We start from the raw sequence: 22,406 nt of genomic DNA on the forward strand, positions 1-22,406 counted from the left end.
AGGGGGATGAGTAGGCCTGGGAACAAGAAGAGGCAGAGAGAGGGATGGGAGGCAGAGAAGGAAGGAAGGAAAGACGAAACCTCAAAAGGTTCAGATAATTTCAGAAAATTACTCAGCCTTTTCTGGTTTCCTCAAACCAGCCTGCTAAATCTTGTCCATCATTGCAGCATTCTGCACTATGGGCACCATATCAGAGTGAAAGGGACCTCAGGAGGTCATTTAGTCCAACCCCCTGCTCAAAGCAGGACCAATCCCCAACTAAATCATCCCAGCCAGGGCTTTGTCAAGCCTGACCTTAAAAACCTCTAAGGAAGAAGATTCCACCACCTCCATAGGTAACCTATTCCAGTGCTTCACCACCCTCCTAGTGAAAAAGTTTTTCCTAATATCCAACCTAAACCTCTCCCACTGCAACTTGAGACCATTATCCTTGTTCTGTCATCTGCTACCACTGAGAACAGTCTAGATCCATTCTCTATGCGACGTGGCGGTGAAAAAAGCCAATGCTGTCTTGGGATGCATTAGGCGAGGTATATCTAGTAGGGATAAGGAGGTCCTGCTTCCGTTGTACAAGGCGCTNAAGTAACGGAAGAGGAGAAGGACCTAGGGGTCCTGGTAGACCGCAGGATGACTATGAGTCGACAATGCGACGTGGCGGTGAAAAAAGCCAATGCTGTCTTGGGATGCATTAGGCGAGGTATATCTAGTAGGGATAAGGAGGTCCTGCTTCCGTTGTACAAGGCGCTGGTGAGACCTCATTTGGAGTACTGTGTGCAGTTCTGGTCTCCCATGTTTAAAAAAGATGAACTCAAACTGGAACGGGTGCAGAGAAGGGCCACTAGGATGATCAGAGGAATGGAAAACCTGTCGTATGAAAAGAGACTGGAGGAGCTTGGGTTGTTTAGTCTGACAAAGCGAAGGCTGAGGGGGGATATGATTGCTATCTTTAAATATATTAGAGGGATTAATACGAGGGAGGGAGAAGAATTATTCCAGCTCAGTACTAATGTGGATACGAGAACGAATGGATATAAACTGGCCGTGGGGAAGTTCAGGCTTGAAATTAGACGAAGGTTTCTGACCGTCAGAGGGGTGAAATATTGGAACGGCCTTCCGAGGGAAACGGTGGGGGCGACGGACCTGTCTGGTTTTAAGATTAAGTTAGATAAATTTATGGAGGGAATGGTTTAATGGTAAAACATAGTAGTCAAGGAAAACTAAGCAATGGTAGGGAAATTGTATAATGGCTGACAGGGGTCAGGCTGGAGACTCTTGCCTATATGCTCGGGGTCTTACTGATCGCCATATTTGGGGTCGGGAAGGAATTTTCCTCCAGGGCAGATTGGCTGAGCCTCTGGAGGTTTTTCGCCTTCCTCCGCAGCATGGGGCAGGGATCTCTAGCAGGAGGGTTTCTGCCGATTGAAGTCACCTAAAACAGGATTGGGGACTTCAACAGCAGAGTCCAGGGAAGGGGTAGGGACGGTTTTATGGCCTGCAGCATGCAGGGGGTCAGACCAGATGATCATAATGGTCCCTTCTGACCTTAAAGTCTATGAGTCTATGAGTCTTTGGAACCCCTTTCAGGTAGTTGAAAGTAGCTATCGAATCCCCCTTCATTCTTCTCTTCTGCAGACTAAACAACCCCAGTTCCTTCAGCCTCTCCTCATAAGTCATGTGCTCCAGCCCCCTAATCATTTTTGTTGCCCTCTGCTGGACTCTTTCCAATTTTTCCACATCCTTCTTGTAGTGTGGGGCCCAAAACTGGACACAGTACTCCAGATGAGGCCTCACCAATGTCGAATAGAGGGGAGTGATCATGTCCCTCGATCTGCTGGCAATGCCCCTACTTATACAGTCCAAAATGCCGTTAGCCTTCTTGGCAACAAGGGCACACTGGGGCACAGAGAAAGACCAGAAGTGATAGTAAAAGGTCACAAATGAGCAGGAAAGCCCATTACTTCTTCACTGATCTACAGGGCAGAGAGAAGCTGGACAAGCTGCCAGTGTCTGTGTCTTCACTGGGGGAAGGTGTGGTGCTGCCCTCTCTAATAAACTGTTGGTATTGCAGCTAACATGGAGGTTGCTGTTAACAAGTGAGCTTTAGCAGTTTGTGCGTGTGCAGGTCATGCATGTAATATAATGTGCTTCAGATGTCCTTTCTAAAAGGACAAAACCTTCCAACCCACCTGCCAGTGCAGAGACTGGCAATTTAGAACTATTGCAGATGGATGAGCAAAACCACAGCTGGCATTTCTGCTTGCATTTAGACAATTAAATAGCTTGCCAGCAGCTGTGTTTTTGGAAGTGATCATTCCCTAAATATTTCACAGAGGGACAGAGAACTGCCCATGGCCACTAAATATGCACAAGGATTAGCACCCAGACCAGAAAACTCTCACAACCCAAACCTAACTCTAACTCAGGGGTCGGCAACCTTTCAGAAGTTGTGTGCCGAGTCTTCATTTATTCACTCTAATTTAAGGTTTCGCGTGCCAATAATACATTTTAACGTTTTTAGAAGGTCTCTTTCTATAAGTCTATAATATATAACTAAACTACTGCTGTATGTAAAGTAAATAAGGTTTTTAAAATGTTTAAGAAGCTTCATTTAAAATTAAATTAAAATGCAGAGCCCCCTGGACCGGTGGCCAGGACCCGGGCAGTGTGAGTGCCACTGAAAATCAGCTTGCGTGCCGCCTTCTGCACACGTGCCATAGGTTGCCTACCCCTGCTCTAACTCTTGGTTACCATCCACTTCCGTAACTTCTTCAGAACCGGTCTGGAGATTGCGTTTAATGGGATTAGACAAATACAGTCACTGACACTTCCTGGAGTTTTTCCTCGTTTGTTTTAGTTTGCATTCTCAAGAGTTCAGCATTTCCAAATATTTTAATTTGAAAAGAAGATTTTGTTGAAAAACAACAAAAATGGTGCCTCCCAAGACAGTCTTAGCCTGCCCTGGTGAAGGTAGAAACGAGGGTATTCAAACAAAGGGAGCAGCGAGTGATTCTTCCCACATCACTACAACACATAGAGAAAGAATCGAGGAAAATGGAACAGCAGCAGTGCGAAATATACATACATATTCAGGCCCTTTGTCAAAAAACCCTGTGCCGCAGCATTTCAATTAACAAAGTAGGATGGTTTACCTGATAAAATGCTCCCTGTGTGAGTGTAATTACATATTTATGTCCCACAGAGATTTTTTAATTTCTATTCAGTTTGTTTGCCTTGAAAGTATTTGTCACTGGAAATGTTCTTGATGTGTAATTTTAAGGCAGTGTTGGCCAAATGTGTGACTTGTTTTCATTTTAGATTTATTTCCGTGAGGAAGGGTTTGAAGATGATGCCTCTTTCCAGGACCAAAAAAAAAAAAAACAATTTCAAGAAGAAAGATGATATTTCAACAAGCAGCAGAAAAAAATATATGAAAAGGACACTGTCAAGTACCCCTTGTATAGTTTTCAGTGTCTGTTTTTCATCCTTTGTTGTTCATAATACACTCTCAGAAGCTTGAAGTAACTTATTACCTTTCCAGTTTTATTCTTTTCTACTTGGAAAACACTGAATCTTCCTTCTGTGTTTCAATAAGCTGAAATTAACCATCCTTTTTTTTGTTTGTTATTTTCTTGTTTATCTGTCAGTATCATCAGTGACCTGGCAAGATCATGGAATGGGGTTTGTTTCTTTTCTTGGGGTTTCATTGCCTGATATGGGGCTTTAATGCTGAAGAGCCACCTCTCCTGTAAAGCACTAATACACGTGTATAACTTTAAACATGCGAGCAGTCGCATTGACTTCAGTGGGGCTGTTCACATGCTTAAGTACTTTGCTGGATCAGGGCTTTTCTTCTCTTGTGCCTCTCTGTTCCATGGGGAACAAAGGGCCTTCACCACTGTCTTTCCATCTTTGCTGGTCTCCCACTGCAGTCTTAGCTTCTCCCCATGTCATTTTGATACCTTTCAATTCTGCTTCCATTGTGCATGTCCATGTTATCCTTGGGCTACCTCATTGTGTCTTGCCCCGCAGGTTCCAGTCCAACACCTGTCTTATGTTATGTTACTTGGGTCTTTCCTCCATACATCTGCTAGCCATGTCTATCTTCATTCCATAACTTCCTGTCCTTTAGGCTTCTGTTTCATCGTCCTCCAGAGTTCTTCATTTGTGATTTTTTTCTGGCTATCTGATATTAATGATTTTCCTAAGGCAGACATTTATGCAAAATTGGAGTTTAGATAGTAAGATTTTAATAGGTCTCCAAGCATTAGCACCATATAATGACTTTTCAATGGTGTTAAAGATTCAAAGTTTAGTTTGGAGGGCAAGATTCATTTTTCTCCAGATCACCTCCAGAGTTACAAATTCATGTCCAGCTTTCACCATTCTGGCTTTAATGTCTGTGTCTGTTCCACTTGTTGTACTTACAATGCTGCCAAACTATGTGTAATATCGTACCTCTGCTATGTCAGTCCCAACAGCGTTACTGGTGTTTCTTGTTGTGTGTTGATTGTCACAGTTTTAGTTTTCTCTATGTTGATTTTCAACCCTACTAACTGTGGATAGGCCTGGAAATTATTTGTTTAGATTTGCATGTTCCTATGGGTACAGGATAGCAAGGTGATATCTACAAAGTCCTCTTCTAATTTCTGTGTGAAAGTTCATTGTATGCCCCTTGGTTGTTCTATCATCTCTCGTTACCCAATCCACTACCAGTAAAAAGATCATGGGTGACACAAAACTTCCTTGTCTGATGCCCATGGTAACCTGAAATATCTTAGTCAGTTCCCTGTTATGTAGTACTTGGCATGTCATAGATTCACAGAAGCTCTGAATGAAGATCACAGATTTCTGAGAGACTCTGTAGCAGCATAGCAACTTCCATAAAACTGTTCCATCCATTGTATCAAAGGCTTTTTGGAAATCTATAAAATTCATATAAAGTGGTGACGGCCATTTGATCAACAGTTCTATGGTGACACGTAGGGTTATTATTTGACCTATACATATTTTCTTCAGCCTGAACCCTGCCTGTTCTTCTTGTAACCTTGAATCTATCTCTTTCTTTGTTCTGTCCAGACCAATATGTGTAAATACCTTTCTTGGACTAGACAGCAATTGAATGCCCCTTCAGTCTTTAAACTGACTGAGGTCTCCTTTCTTTGGTAGCTTCATTATATGACCCTTTTCCCACTCATTTCATATTTTTTTCTTTTTCTGGACCAGGACCTAGAAAAATATTGTGAGGTCATCACCAAACACTGTTTTGTTTTGTGCTTAATTTCTGAGCGATTGAAAATTGAGGCAAAGACATTTGACAGCTACTACAGTACTCAGCAACCCCAGGTTGGGATTATCCATGATGAGCAGGATTTACAAAGGTATTTATGCTCCTAAATATGCAGCGAGACACCTTTGTAAATCGCACAAAGCATCTAAGCAGGTTGGGCACTTAACGCCAATTGAAAGTCATGGCAGGTAGGTGCCTAATTCACTTAGATGCTTTTGAAAATCCCACTAGGCTCCCATCTGTATCTTTAGGAGCCTAAATACTTCTGTAAACATAGCCCATTGGAATTATTTATACAGAAACGGTATTAGCTTTCCTTACTTATTTCTGTGAACTTTTTCAAAGAGACAATGACAATGTACAAACAACTCAAGATTTTGCCATTCATGGCTGGAGAAAAGCGTTAAAGAGACCTGGGGCCACTGCTAGCCAAGAACCTCAATGTCTCCCATTCAGAAAGATCTGCCTAGCAGCTATCTTGAAATATACAATAGTCCAGCCAGTGCTTGAGAAGCAATCACATAGCAAACTCTCTCACTAAGGCCATGTCAACACTACCAAATTACGTCAACCTACGTTATGTCAGCATATAACCACCACATACATTGTTTGTGCGTGTGCATATTACGCTTCTTGGGTCAGCTGTGCACGTCCTCACCAGGACTGCTTGTAGCAATGCAGAGTTCAGCATGGGGCATTGTGGGACAGCTCCTGGAGGCCAATAACAGTCGACATAAGTAATGCAGTATTTACACTGACACTGCGTCAACCTAACTACATCAACTGTGAGTCTATGCCGCTTGGGGAGGTGGTATTATTAAGTCAACATAATGGGGCAGCTATGTCGGTGAGAGTGAAATTTAAGCGTACAAGGTCGATGCAAGATATCTTGCGTTCAAACACTCCAACCACTCTGCTACGGCACTTGCTCTGGTCACGCTGGTGAATGGCCACCTCTTAGCTATGGACTGAGGACAAATTGCAATACCAGTTCTCTTAGAGCTGACAGAAGTTTTTGATGGCTTGCAGTGTTGTTGTAACCCTCTTGTTCCCAGGTTATTAGGAGGACAAGGTGAATGAAGTAATATCTTTGACTGGACCAACTTTCGCCAACATTTTCGCCAATATTACCTCACCAACCTTGTCTCTGCCATTTTTGACACAGATGATCAGAGGGTGAGGCTGACTCGTTTCACAGAACTGGCAGGGACGAGTGGAGTCATGCTAAGATGGCTTTGCTCATTCCTCTCAGATAGCTCCCAGAGGGTCACACCTAGCAGCTGTTCCTCCTCCCCAAGAGCTCTCACCTGTGGAGTCTCCCAAGGCTCAGACCTGCCTCCCCTTTTATGGAGCGTCTATGTTAAATCTCTAAGAGAATCTACTTGGCGCCAGACGCCTGCCCAGGCCACAGCAGCATTCTGCTGCTATGCAGGAGCCCTGAACCAGTTTTAAGTGGCACTAATCTTCAATGCCCCCCTCGTTGGGCTAGCCCCACTGTGGCAGCCACTGCCTCTCAATCCACAACCACGTGTAAGATCAATGGGGACTCTGTGGCTGAGCAGACCTATGGTGAAATTCTCAGGAGCAAGGAGCTCTCGGAACAAGGCCCTCAGCTGCACAAGGCCTTCTACCAACCTCCTTCTGAGCACTGAAATAGGGACAAGTTTAGGAAAAATAGCATCTTGTGTACTGAGATCTGAGCATCTCCTATCCTGCTGTGTGGAGTGGAGTGTACTTATGCTTTACACGGTACCATGGGTCTGCTCTGCCAATGCTTGCATAGACAACGAGAACTATTATACAATCACGTGTCCACTCATTGACCACTATAAATCTAGCTATTATCCATCACTGCCAGCCACAGTGATGCATTTGCGAAGATGCAGAAATCTGCATGCCCCAAACCAGACCAATCCATAGACTTCTCAAACCAAACTGAATCATTACGAGACAAAAATGACTTTTGGACACTACTTACCGAGGCTGCAGTTGCACTGGTGACCCGGAAGTGAAAGGCTGCTGGCATGATTGCCAGCTCCAGCTTAGTCATATTCTATTTTCTTTCCTTTACCTTTCATTTGCCTTCAGCCTTGTGGTCATGCCTCTCCTTCTTTTCACCCTACTGCCCCTCCACCAGTCGTGCCAATCGTGGTTTGAGAATGATCCATAGATTCATAGATTCTAGGACTGGAAGGGAACTCGAGAGGTCATCCAGTCCAGTCCCCTGCCCTCATGGCAGGACCAAACACTGTCTAGTTACTGAGGGGGGGGGGGTTAAGTGCATTTCAGACTCATGGAAGATTCTAGTTTCTGTCAGATGGACACACACCCCTTCACATAATAGCCTGGAAATATCTGATTTTTTCAGCTATATGGTAATGTGCACTGTGCATTTGAGATTAGAACATGGCCCTAAGGTGACTATGCATTTCTCTCTTTTACTGCTGACAATGAGTAGCATATTTTTATTAGCTCTACTTTTTAAAGTATTCGCTCCATTGTTTGGCTATTCATGTTTTGGGCCAAATCTTCAAAGCTGGCCTCGAATTTTGATCCTTCAGTTACCATCTTTGGACACACAGGCTTAATAGATGACTCCATGTGTTGTGCATATCGCTGAGAGAATAATGGGGCTCTGAATTGGCTGAGGCTTCTGCGTGCTGAAATTTAAACTAATAAAGTTCAGGGCAACCAAACAACACTGTGGTTTTATGGCAAATGTTCATAATGGGCTTCATTAAGGCCATCACCATTTCATTCGGGACTCACACCCAATCTGAATTCATTTCCAGAAGCAAGAATTTACAAACATGATTTAGTTCCTATGTGAACAGTGTTTTGAAGATGTGAAGTGCTCAGCTCTGTCTGTGTGTGAACAAGAAAACGTGTCATTTCATTCTGCATTCAGGGAACACAAGATTTCCTCCCCCGCCCCTCCTTTTTGGAAGGAAGTTTACCGCTGAAACCAATAGAGAAAATGCAAATGAGCGGACTGTTTGTTAAGGCTGCAGGAGAGTAAGCACAAGCAGTTGTTACCATGAGTGTTTCTATGAAAATGGGAAATCTTTGTCTTTAAAGTGTATTTATTTAGCTAAAGAAAGTTTGCACAGCTTGTGGAGAAGGGGTCTGTAGGAAATTAAATTCCGGCTTCACCTCCGCATCATTTCTACACCTGCCAATTCTCCCTACCAGCTAGACTTCCTACCCACTGTGGGCTCAGTCCCTTAGTGATGCCCACAAATGCTAGTGAGTAGTCATTGTGCAACTACCACTATTGCCTATCACCAGAGAAATATGCATTGAATGTGCTTCTGCACGGGATAACAGATTGTCTATTAGGCACTGACCCCTCTACACCCACAAACCTTCCACTGGCAAGAACAGGAGAGAGGATGGGTTTGAAACACCCACGTGGAGGTTTGTGTTTAACAATGAATGCAGTTGCCCCAGGATGGGCTCAAGAGAGACAACGGTAATCACAGTTCACTAGAACTCCTCCCACCACTTAGGAAATCGCCACCAGCTGCTCCATAAAATGACAGTCCAAGCAGTGGTCCAGGCAGGTGAAAATGGGTGTTGGAGACTGACGCTGAAGATGTGACCATCGGCCAAACCAAAAGGGTGTCGGGCACACAGCACAGTCAAGCAGAGGTTGAGTTCTTTGAACATAAGGAGTTCGAATAATGGAAAGTAACAATAGACTTGCTCTACCTGAATGGGGTTGTGAGACTCACTCAAAGGCCCTTGGCACTACCTATTTGCATAAACAGGCATTTGCTTCTAGGAAATGTACTGACTTTTTCAAATTTGATGAAAATATTGGCAACGTTTCAAAAATTATTTACTATTTACATTACGGTAGCACCTGGCAGTCCCAACTGAAAACAGGGCCCCGTGTGCTAGGCACTGTACAAACTTAGTGAGAGATGGCCCCTACCCAAAAGGGCTTAAATTCTAAATAGTCAAGACAGATAAAAGGTGGGAGGGGAGTCAGGCACAGAACAGAAGTGTTTTGCCAAAGGTCAAAAATCAGGTTAGTGGCAGAGAGAGAATTAGAACCTAGATATCCTGATGGCTTGTCCAGTGTCCAAACCACTAGCCTATGCTGCATCTCCAACTTAGGTGGATTCATTATTTCTTCCTGCAGTTTGTGATTAGGTTCAACATTAAGAACAATTCTTTAGATGAAAAATTCTATAATATTTTAAGACCAAAACATTGAATTAAATGTGAACGTCTTCTCACAACTCTACTGGATCCAGCTGTACCTACCGCATTGTACATATTCTTGTTTTATTAGCTTCAGTTTGATGTGCCTGTGCATATATCATTATTGCATCGTATATACAAAATCAATGAAACACAACCAAAATAGCATAATAGTGGAATCTCCTCTCCTCTCCTCTCCAAAAGCAAACAGAATGTAGGGAATCATCAAGAAAGGGATAGATAATAAGACAGATCATATTGCCGCTATATAAATCCATGGTACGCCCACATCTTGAATACTGCATGCAGATGTGGTCGCCCCATCTCAAAAAAGATATATTGGAATTGGAAAAGGTTCAGAAAAGGGCAACAAAAATGATTAGGGGTACGGAATGGCTTCCGTATGAGGCGAGATTAATAAGACCGGGACATTTCAGCTTGGAAAAGAGGCCACTAAGGGGGGATAAGATAGAGGTCTATAAAATCATGAGTGGTATAGAGAAAGTAAATAAGGAAGTGTTATTTACTCCTTCTCATAATACAAGAACAAGGGGCCACCAAATGAAATTAATAGGTAGCAGGTTTAAAACAAACACAAGATTCCTATGATGCAACGCACTGTCAACCTCTGGAACTCCTTGCCAGAAGGTGTTGTGAAGGCCAATTCTATAACGGGTTTCAAAAGGGAGCTAGATAGATTCCTGGAAGATAGGTCCATCAATGGCTATTAGCCAGGATGGGCAGAAATGGTGTCCCTAGCCTCTGTTTGCCAGAAGCTGGGATTGGGTGACAGGGCATGGATCACTTGATGATAACCTGTTCTGTTCATTCCCTCTGAGGCACCTGCCATTGGCCACTGTCAGAGGACAGGATACTGGGCTTGATGGACCTTTGGTCTGACCCAGTATGGCCGTTCTTATGTATCGAAGTCAGGCTGACTGGTCTATAGTTCCCCTGCATCTCCTTCCCCGCCCCTCCCCCCCCCCCCCCCCCCCCCGGCCTTTTTAAAAATGGGCACTACATTCACCTTTCTCCAGTCTTCTGGGATCTCTCCTATCATCCATGAGTTTGTAAATATTATTTCCAGTGGCGCCGAGATTTATTCTGCTAATTCCTTCAATACCCTGGGGTGAATAGCATCCGGCACCGCTGATTTGAATTCATTCAAATTGGTCATAAGATCTCTGACATATTCTTTACTTATCCTAATCTGCATCCCTTCCCCTTTATTGTCTGTGTTAACTTCACTAGGCGTCCGGTCACATGCTATTTTTTGTGAGAAGACTGAAGAAAAGTAGGCAGTATAAAAGTATAAAATTAGCCTTATTTGGAAATAGGTATTCTACTTGTCTTATGTGCATTTGTACTGTGCAGTGTGTGTGTGTGTGTGTGTACAAGATATGTGCATATCAATACTGACTCCTTTGCTGTTTGTGTTAGTGCTTATCAAGTGATTCATCTAGCTCCCTTTCATACACAGCAATAGTGTACAGTGGCAATAAATATATAGCTCAAGGGACCAAGAACCAGCTACGTTTTCATAGATTCCTAGTTTCCAAGGCCAGAAGGGACCATTGTGATCATAGTCTGACCTCCTGCATGACACAGGATATAAAACTTGCCTAAAACAGGGGTAAGAGGTCAAATCCACAAATTACAATAGAAAGGATGGGGCTGGCAGCTATAGACCATTAGCCTTTCATAATAATAGCGCAAAACTCAGCATCGTCCTCTTGCACCTTTACATCTGAAAGTGCACTATTTAATTCACTTTGTTATATTCCTAGCTGTTCGATTGCTCCTACAACCCCTATGGAAGAAAGACAATCTCACGAGAGTATTCCTAGTCTAAGTAATATAATGTTCCATAATACTTTTGGAGCAGTTGGGTCACTTTGGAGTGGCTTTGAGAGAGATTATACTCATTACTTATTGAGCCCCACAGGAACTATTGGATACGATACAGATTTTTAAAGGGTTTTGATATCTTGGTGTGCAGGAGTGAATATCTATGTTTCCATCTAATTAATACTATAGACCACATGCAAATCACTGTCCATCTATAGACTTTCTACCTCCAGTTCAGTTAGTGATAACCACAGAAATGCTAAACAGAACAAACAAGGATTTACCCTGAAGTAATCAGCAGGTGCCACATCAACCAATCTCCCCTTCAGACAAACAGACACACAGAAAAGATAATGCGCCATATTTAGCAAACCACCTTTCTATTCTGTTTCATTGCCATCTCAACAGAAAAAAAAATATAAAATGGGGTGGGGGCAGGAGGAGATAAAAATAGGAAAGTGTAACATTACAGTCCCTAAAGTCAGGCTTATTGAGTACAATGTAACAGGCAGTAAATCCAAGTATTTGGCCAAAATCTGCACTGAGACAAACTCCAGCTCACGTCCCTTCCCCAAACAGTGTTTGACTTAAGGGCATCGTAACCTGGCAAGAAAGAAAGCAAGCCCAAAAACTACTGGACATCATAAAACCAGTCATCTCATCACATAGCCACCGCCTGGTGCTGGCAATAAATGCAAACAGCATCGCGATAAAGATAAATTATAAAGCAGATCTTCAATCTTCTAAGAGTCTGGGCATTGTGGACAGCTGCTTGGCTGCCTGAATCATATTTAATGAGATTTATGCACAAAATTGTTTGCACGTTTCAGCGATACGTTTCACAGTGGCACTGAAAACAATTGGGTGTTGTGGGATGAGTACCTTTTACAGTATACCAAGGTCAAACCTTTTACTTGATGTACTTAACTAACCATGTAAAATATTACATCAGCAAGCCTATGAGGCACTTAGAGATATATTCATATTTGCATAATGTCCTCTGTAAGTTAGTCTGCGGTCCTTAAGGGTGTTTAGAATAACTGCATGCAAGAATATACTTAATCCAATCTCATTTTAGCTTTTGCTCTTTTAAGATTTCAAAATTAATAAATCCTCCTGATACTCCAAATTACCATGAGCTTTTATAAGCATAACTTTGTAACTTTAACCCATTTATGAACGTACCCTACAGGCATATGTACTAATGAATAAGAAATAACATTAGAAGTTTAAAGATGGTCTCTTTATGAAGTAATGTAAGAAAATCCTGTTAGCTGGATCAAGTACAAAAGTGTGATTTCTTAAAAATAGAAAATCCTTCACAAAATGACTTGTAATTACAATAACCAAAGGATAAAAAGTAAGCATAGTTTAAGTATTGTGCATTATTTAACTTGGTACATGAAATATTTTTATGTATATGGATGAAAGCATGCAAATAGAAATCTGATGTAAACGATGCTTCCATGACTACAGGATTTTTTTTATTTATTATTGTACATGGCCCCTGCCAAGAATACAGATAGCATGAAGGATTTCAAGATACCTCATATACCACAGGTCCTTGGATGGTTCTGCAAATTGAAATGGGCTCTTCTCCCTGAAGATTGTGCCATCTGAGGAGAGCAGGGGAACCCTTCCAGGTCAAAGAATCTCCAAAATTTCTACAAGTTCTCCAGGATCCAAAGGTAAATAAATTGACTAGAGAATTTAAAAGGTGGTGATCTAATAGAACAGTAACAACAACACCACCATATTTTAAATCTGTTGAAGGCAGTCCAAGGATGCATTATTGATTTAGGACAGGTTTCAGAGTAGCAGCCATGTTAGTCTGTATCCCCAAAAAGAACAGGAGTACTCGTGGCACCTTAGAGACTAACAAATTTATTAGAGCATAAGCTTTCGTGGGCTATCCGAAGAAGTTGGCTGTAGCCCACGAAAGCTTATGCTCTAATAAATTTGTTAGTCTCTAAGGTGCCACAAGTACTCCTGTTGATTTAAGACAGTGATCCCCAAGCTACTGGTGAATCCCGTGCCTGGCAGCCTGCAAAATAAAACATCTTGGTAACCGAGCAATGGGAAAGCAGGGAAGGGAGTTGGTCCATGAGACTGACAGTGAGCCCGGAGAACCAATGGCTTAAGGGCTGGAAAAGTCATATAGAAACTACATGGGCATGAGAGAACAAGGGCCGGCTCATCCTTGGGTTTGGTCACTTTCTGCTCCAGGTTAGAGGCTGAATGGCCAACTTACTGGCACCTCTCCCCATCAAACTATCATTTATTATACCCACGGCATTTTGCACCTAGATCAACCTTAACCACCATTCTTCCAGGACAAATAGAATAAAAAGCTAAATAAATACGAATACCTAGCTCTTACACGGCACTTTTCATCACTAGATCTTAAAGCACTTTTCAAAGGATGTCAGTAAGGGATTGTATGAGGCGTGGAACAGATCCTCAGGTGGTTTCAATCTGCATAGGTCCTTTGAATCAATGGAACTACGATAACTTACAACAGCTGAGCATCTAGTCTTTAACGTTTATTGCTACTACTAGGCTAACACTCCTTGTTTCCGAAGGAAGGGCAGCTCAACAATATGTCCCAGGAGATGCTGCATGTATGAGTGCACGTTCCAGACCTGAAATGATTCACACTTTTATTCCATGCTAGTCAAACCGGGCCAAAAGCGAAAAGGTTTCCACTCGTCAAATGCTGACTTCCGCAAGCGTCTGCCCCTATCGCACGGAAGCGATCCCTCAGTGGAGTAAAAATAGATCCTTGGTGGTAGCCTACGAGTCAGTGATTCTGACAGCTGTGGAGACACTCCGCTATTCTTCAGAGAATGTTCTTCCACTGGTCACTACCCAGACATAGAGCCACATGCAGATCCTACATAGACCCTGAGAAAACGGTCTCTGCCCAGGGGAGCTCTGCAGAAGCAGGTGGGACGAGTAGCTAAGTGGATTCATGGTTGTTAATGCAGTCGAGAGCTCCTCTTGTGGTTACTGGGTCCTCCTCTGTGGCTGTGGCTAAGGTGTTGGCCCTGTATACAGTACGTAGAGCGCAAATCCACTAGCTCTGCCACACCTTCCACTCCCCCATCCCTCACTGCTCACTGAGGGGAAGGGAGAGGTGCAGCAGGGCTGTGCACTCACTAGGCACTCTCCCGGGTTTCTGCTGTCTCCCCCGCCTTTGCTGTGCTGCATTCAAGGTTTCCCATGGTTGCAAGGGGAGGGGCAGACAAGAATCGCCACCGTACCCGTGGCTCCAACAGATGGCAGCGGTGATGGGCTGGCTTTACAGAACCTTTAAAGAAGCCATTGGGTGTTCTGGACTCCTCTCTGTTTCGTAATAATCTCCTTTCCTTTAAAATAAGTGTATGCATCTCAAGTCACTAATCTTTGGCCGAGAGGTGGGGGAGAAGATGAAGTGAGGGGGCACCATAATGTTCAGCGCTGGAAACCATTTGCAGGTCACAGCAAGAAGGAGTTCTATTGGCCCTACAAAACCCAGAAACTATGTTCTGTAATCTTGGCTGCCACCTATGTACAAGAGATGTTTCTATATAAGTAACAGTAACAGATGCATGGCCAGGATAGTGGGGGGAAATCCTGGGCCTACAGACATCAGTGGAGAAACTCCTATTGATTTCAATAGGGCCAGGATTCCACCTGTGATGCTGAAATGCCATCGTGTACAACCGCCATAGCTGTCACTATTGCTGCCAACCAGGAATAGTGGCTCACTCTAGCACTCTTAAAAGTTGCCCTTATAAGTAACAGAGAGCAGGGCCATCCAGGAGCGCCAACCACTGACACAGAAATGCTCCACTGAGCTCTAACAACAGCTGCTCGGTGCCTCAAGGTGTACAGTGGGCATGAGCTAGACCTCGAGTGTGCAGTGACCTCCTCTTACTTCATAAGAGAGCAACATGCGCAGCAGCCCAGTCGGTGGCTCAGCTCTGCTCTCTGGCCAGCCCCCTCTACACGCTGGCAGGACTGAGCCTAAAACACAAAATTACTCTCGGATTCCTAGAATCTTGTTTAAAAATTCAAAGTATGGAAAACTTGCAAGTGCAGTTCTGGGGCCTTCCTTTACTTCCAGGGTCTCAGAAGCTTGGTGAAGGCTGCTGGGAAGTGAAGGTCTAGGTGCTCTCCAAAAGCAAAGTTGGGAACAGAACCCAGATCTCCTGGTTCCTTAAATGCCTTAAGCACAAGCCCATCCTTCCATGGCTGTAATTTTGCATGGATGGGGGGGAACTGCAACACCACCACCAAATGTTATGTACTGAGCTTTATAAAATGTGCTGATCAAAACTCATGGACAACACCACATACATGGTTACCTCGGTCAAACGACAGTTAACTCATTTGAGCCCCTGTTGCCAAGATTCCTACCCCGGCCCTCTACCTCACCCCAAAGACTAAAAGCCATTTAACTCTCTCCAGGCACCTCCCACAGACAAAAATCTGTATCTAACAAATGATATTTTCAGAATGCCCTTACGGTTAAAAAAAGAAAAAGAGCAATGAGCAAAAAATAAAGAGGGCATGTAAGGATTAGACGCGCGTTAGAGTTTAAAGTTGAATACTCTAAGGGGGAAGGAAGAATGGATGTGTCAGAATATGAGTTGTGGTCTGTGTCCTGGCATCCCTTCATTGAACAGCCATTTCCCTTTCCATCCCAGCCCATTAGCTCAAGGGCCCTCTGGTTAGCAAGCAGACAGCAAGGCAGATTCCAAATTAGCCAAGATTCAAACCATAAAATATTGTCTAGAGTAGAGCAGCCCTTTCAGATACCCCTGGAAAGGAGCTGGGAGCCCAGTAGAGATTATGGACAACAGGAATCATGCCCCCAATGAGAAACACCCTAAGTGGGCACACAGGGAGCTGAAGCTTCCAAGTGACCTTTGAGTGCAGTCCCAAGAACAAGAATATTGCTGTATTCCAACCTAGAGGTGACCAAGGTCTGGGGAACTGAGGGGAGGCCCTGTACTGGAGAGAGGGACTTGGGCTTCTTTCCCCATGGAGGGGCTGGGACCTATGCCCAAACACTAAATGTCTCAATCATAATTGTGTGGTGTGATTACAGGGCAGAGATAAGGTTTCGGCTTAAGGAGAAACATTCAATTATTATTAATAAAATAAATACATAATAAAATAAAATGAAATAAATAATAATAATAATAAATTAACCTTAATTGTGAAGTTCCAAGGTTTAGAACACTTGGTTTTGCAATGATTACAACACCCCTGTAATGTAGTTTTCCAAAATTGCGGCTGTAAACTCCATTTTAACGTCATTTTTGTGTGGGAATTTCTTTGGGGTTTGTTTTAATTAAAAATGTATATATGAACAAAATAAACTCAAAAAGAATATTAATGCAATATTTCTAAAGATTTTAAGTTATGAGGTATCAACCTCAAACCAGTTTTTAACTTTAATTTTTAGGACCAGATTCACTCTGGTTGCTTTAACCCCCACTGGAATAGCACAAACAGTGAGACCATACAGGCCAGATACATTAGTTTACAGCTGTTTTGTCTTACCACTGCAGAGTAAAACAGCTGGCATCTATACCCCCAGTTTCCCCTCGCTGCTGGTCTATCAGTTGAGTGGATCTGGGTGGCTTTAGAAAAGATAGGATTAATGGTATTTTCCCCTCATTATTTTTCAAAACGTTTATCTGTCAGGAAGACTTGCTTCCTTTCAAAATGGCCACCATCTCCCATTGTTCTCAATAGGTCTGATGCCACAGGAAAGATGGCGGCCCTGTATGTTGTGAGCAGGCTGGGACACTCAGTCCCATATGGCAAGCAGAAGCCCACGGCAGCAAATCTCAGAGCCCGGGTCTACTGACTCAGGTTCATGTTACAGCACTAAAAATAGCTGTGTAGACACAGACTGGAGCTCAGGTTGTGAAGCCCATGAGAAAGAAACACCCTTCTCAAAATGGCCACCAACTGAGGGTAGCTGTGCCTTCAATAATCCCTTTGAGAACAAGAGAAGGTGGCAGACATTTAGAAAGAAATCAATTCTTTGTGGAATTCTCTGTAGCCAACCATTGGCATTCTTTGGTCTCTACTGAAGGAGAAACCTTCAGTTATGAAGAACAACAGGAAAAATACTATTAATAAAAAAAAATCAAATATAGCCCATAGAAAAGTTTTCAGTGAGGTTTAGCTATATGGGAAGTTTGAACGGTCTGTGTTAATCTGTAACTGGGATTATTAAGAGCAACAAAAAAAAATGTCTGATGCGGAGATCTACATTTCTTAAAAGACCAATTTTTAATTTAAATTCCCAAATTAATGAAAAGATTTACTTGTAAATGCTCAGAAATATAATTCTGTACTTAAAAAATAAGTGCTATAATTTTGGGGACGATACACTGTATTTTTCACACATAACAGAGTTTGAATCCTTGCTACAAGTGCAAGACTCAAATCAGCCTCAATGGCGCAGTCACTACTGATGCCTCCATAATAAATTAAGGCAGAGATCTGCAAACCACCTAAGGGATTTAGACACACAATGTTCATCAATCTCAGTGGAAATTGTGCATCTACCTCAGGGGCGGCTCTATGTATTTTGCCGCCCCAAACATGGCAGTCAGGCAGCCTTTGGTGGCATGCCTGCAGGAAGCCAGCTGGTAACGCGGATTCGGCGGCATGCCTGCGGGAGGTCCGCCGGTCCCACACCTTCAGTGTACCCGCCACCGAATTGCCGCCGAAACCGGGGACTGGCGGACCTCCCGCAGGCACCTCCCTCACGGCGACTGGCAGGCCACCCCCCCACCCCACCCCCCGCGGCTTGCTGCCCCAAGCACGCACTTGGTGCACTGGTGCCTGGAGCCGCCCCTGCAAACTCTTCTAGGCAGCTTTGAAAACCTCAGGCTAAATTCATTCCCCCCCCCTATATTTCCAAAAGTTTGTTAGACAATAAAATACTGGAAAATAAAACAGCAGAAAGATCATTTTACCAGAGCTATGAATGTTAGCAAGATAAAATAAAGAAGACAGGCTTAACTTAGTAATCAAACAATAAACAACCCATTTCTAAAATTGCCATCACGCATGTCCTGCACATGCAGACCCACCAGTTCCATTATGTAACACTGTGAAGCTGTGTTTAAAAAGAAAAAGTTCAAATATGTATAGTACTTGGCCAGAGATGACAATGCTGCAAATAAATAATAATACATGGAGATATACCTATCTCATAGAACTGGAAGATTATTGAGTCCAAGCCCCTGCCTTCACTAGCAGGACCAAGTACTGATTTTGCCCCAGATCCCTAAGTGGCCCCCTCAAGGATTGAACTCACAATGCTGGGTTTAGCAGGCCAATGCTCAAACCACTGAGCTATCCCTCCCCCCACAGAAAGGTGAAGACCTATTGAACGTGGTCCAAGAAAGATAAAGATGAAGAAAGGAAAGAAATGTATCCGATTTCAATTAACTGAAAGGCCGAATGGAAATATTTCAAGTCTGATGCTCCTGTAGAAGATGTAAAGTTTGATGAAATTTAACACCCTAGTGCTGATTACAATAAAGGCTCATTGGAGGCGTATTTTGGTGGCGATAAGGAGCCACGTGACCTCGGGACAACCCTGTGCTCAATGGCAGAAACATGTGGTGCCAGGAGCCACACCTTCCTACAGAAGCAGTTCAGTCCTTTTGCAGGGAAAGCAAATGACGAAGCAGGCTCAGTTCAGACACAAAACATCTTTTAACTCAATTACTGGTTTGCAAACACGGCTTGATTCCTGTCTGGGGAAACGGAGCCCAGATACTGTCAAGTCTGATAATGCAATGGAAAACCAAAAATGCCTTTCCCTTCTCCTAGCCCAGGTGATTCAGAAAAATACTTACAATCCCACATGGAGACGCAGGCAGCGTCTGCCTCCCAGGAGGAGCGGGCAGCATTAAGGTCTGGAAGGTACTCTGCTCTACACCCATCACAGCACGTCATTAGAATATTGGATTTAGTTTGTGCTTCCACAGATACAAAATTAGGCCGACAGAAGTCTGGATTCAGGCCCTTGCTCCATACTGCTAACTTGTAGACAGCCGGTAGCCAAAAGTATTTGGAACGGTAGTCTCTCTCCAGATGCTGCCATTCATTTCTGTGGGAAAAGGACCACTTACATCTAATTATAGTTTCTGCTCAAATTAACAGGACAGAAATGACAGCAAAAAAAAAAAAAAAAAAAACCAACCCATTTCTGGACTAACTGGAAGACCTTTAGCCGAACGGCTTGTGAAGTAGTTGGCTTTCAAACACACCAGCTTTTACGTAATTTAGAGTTCACATGATTCAACTGCGCAGTCATGTTAGAAAAAAAATATCTCTTGCGCATGAAAAGACTTGTGAAATGTCTGTGCAGTCAACTCGGGCAATTATACACCAGTTATGACCATCCTGCTATAAATCATTGCCTTCATTGCTGAAACATCCAAAAATTAAATAGTTTATATATTTATGATTTCTATATTATACCCACACGCACACTATACACCCCTCTATTTGATAGTACATATGTATAGGGCCCTACCAAATTCACGGTCCAGTTTGGTCCATTTCACAGTCATAAGATTTTTTGAATTGTAAATCTCATTATTTTAGTTATTTAAATCTGAAATTTCACAGTGTTGTAATTGTAGGGGGTCCTGACCCAAAAAGCAGTTGTGTGTGTCTGGAGGGGGTGTCGCAAGGTTATTGTAGGGGGGGTTGTAGTACTGCTAACCTTACTTCGCTGCTGCTGCTGCTGGTGGCAGTGCTGTCTTCAGAGTTGAACAGCTGGAGAGCGGCAGTTGCTGGCCAGGAGCCCAGCTCTAAAGGCAGAGCCATCGCCAGCAGCAGTAGGGATGGCATGGGATGGTATTGCCACCCTTACTTCTGCGCTGCTGCTGCCAGGGCGCTGCCTTCAGAGATGGGTGCCCTGACAACAGCAGCCGCTCTCCAGCCACCAGCTCTGAAGGCAGCGCAGAAGTGAGGGTGGCAATACCGCAACCCTCCTAAAATAACCTTGTGACCTCCCCCGTCCCCAATTCCCTTTTGGGTCAGGACCCCCAGTTTGAGAAACGCTGGTCTCCCCCATGAAATCTGTATAGCGTAGGGTAAAAGCACACAAAAGGCCAGATTTCACTGGGGGAAACCAGATTTCACAGCCCATGGCGCATTTTTCATGGCCGTGAATTTGGTAGGGCCCTACATATGTATGTATTTGTGTAGTCTCACAGGCTCATATACTTATATGTATATATAATGGGCCTGATTCTCTTGTCATTTATGCCAGTGGAATGCAGGAGTAATTCCATTAAAAGGGAATATTGGTCACATCGGTATGCAACAAATATATAACATGCACTCCTACACCCACCCAGCGAGGATTTGCCATCCCAGATCACACCAGTGAACTACCTAGTTCAATATCCTTCTGTGTGACAGAGGCCAGTGACAGATACTTTAGCGAAGGGTGCAATGGAACACCATGGTGGTTAAGTATACAAAAACCAGCTCATAGGCAAAGTTCCTTCCTAACTCCAGGCGCTAAGTAATTGGCTTCATGCTTCCGGGCACAGAGTTGATGTTGCCATTCTTTAGACGTTAGAGATTTCTTGTATATCCTTTTGATACATGGTGACCAGTAATGGACATCATACTCCAGGTGGGGGGGGGGAAATCATTGATTTATGCAATAACATAATATTTTCACTTAATCTCTTGCTCTTTGGAGTGGTTTAAAATCACCACCAGGCAGTTGTTTTCACTGAGCGGTCCCAGAGATATTTTTCTGGAGTGGTTACAGTTAACCTAAAACTCAGCAATGTGAATGAATCGTTCCTTCCAATGTGCACTTGTCTACATATATTGCATTGCACAGTTGGTCGCCCAGGCTAGGTTCTTCTGAAGTTCCTCACAATCATCTCATGTGTGTGTCTCACACACACTCAGTAAATGACGAGCTTTAATTAGAATCTTTAAAAAGTGTAATAAATGGAATAAATAATAAACACAAATATTTAATGTGCCTTGATTATTGTTTTACACTAGCATTCTATTTGGCTTTGCATACAATTAATAGGCCATCTTAAGAGACCTCTTTTGATATTATGGGATGCCAGCAACCATCTTAAAAGCATCCATTTGAGGAAAACTTAATGAAAGAGTGTGTTGCTGACTTACAACTGCTGTGTGGTTTTTGATTTGAGAATCCGTGTCACTCCCAGACTTAACGCAGCTTTAACGACTATATTGCCAGGCCCAGACAACTAAGGGCAACCACAAAAATGGCCACCCACACATTGTAAAGTTGCCCACTCAACTGCATAACGTGCATGCACAAAAGGCTGTGATGATATGCATAAAACTAACATGCATCCATTTTGCCAGCACAACCACTTCCTTGCATACACCAAGGGAGGCATGCAAAGTTATAGGCCAGGGTTGAAAATGTGGTCCTTAAAGTACAAAAAATTGTGGCTGGTTTTGGTAAGAAACATTTCCAGTTTGAAACAAAAAACCTAAATGAGTTAGGTATTTAATATATGGAGATATCCTACCTCCTAGAACTGGAAGGGACCATGAAAGGTCATCGAGTCCAGCCCCCTGCCTTCACTAGCAGGACTAAGTACTGATTTTGCCCCAAACCCCTAAGTGGCCCCCTCAAGGATTGAACTCACAACCCTGGGTTTAGCAGGCCAGTGCTCAAACCACTGAACTATCCCTCCATGATAGACTTATGGCTGAGGTTTATTCCTGGCTGTGAAGAAATCATGAAAAATCATGAATTGGGCTTAAATGCAGTTTCCCTACTAGTCCTGTTTTACCTTAAGGACACTAAAAGCTATTTGCTTCTAGTTCATTATTCAGAACACATAGAACATAGTGCTGCAGAACATTACAACTGTGTAAAAGCAATTTAAAAACAAACTGTGACATCTAATGGACATGCATATTATTCCTTGCCAAGCATCCAATCCAACCCCTATGAAATCAATGGGACTTTCCATGGCCCTTGTTTTCCCAAGTCATTTAGTGCTTTTTAAAATCC

Source organism: Trachemys scripta, chromosome 4, assembly GCF_013100865.1.
Source record: "Trachemys scripta elegans isolate TJP31775 chromosome 4, CAS_Tse_1.0, whole genome shotgun sequence".
NCBI classification, from domain to species: domain Eukaryota; kingdom Metazoa; phylum Chordata; order Testudines; family Emydidae; genus Trachemys; species Trachemys scripta.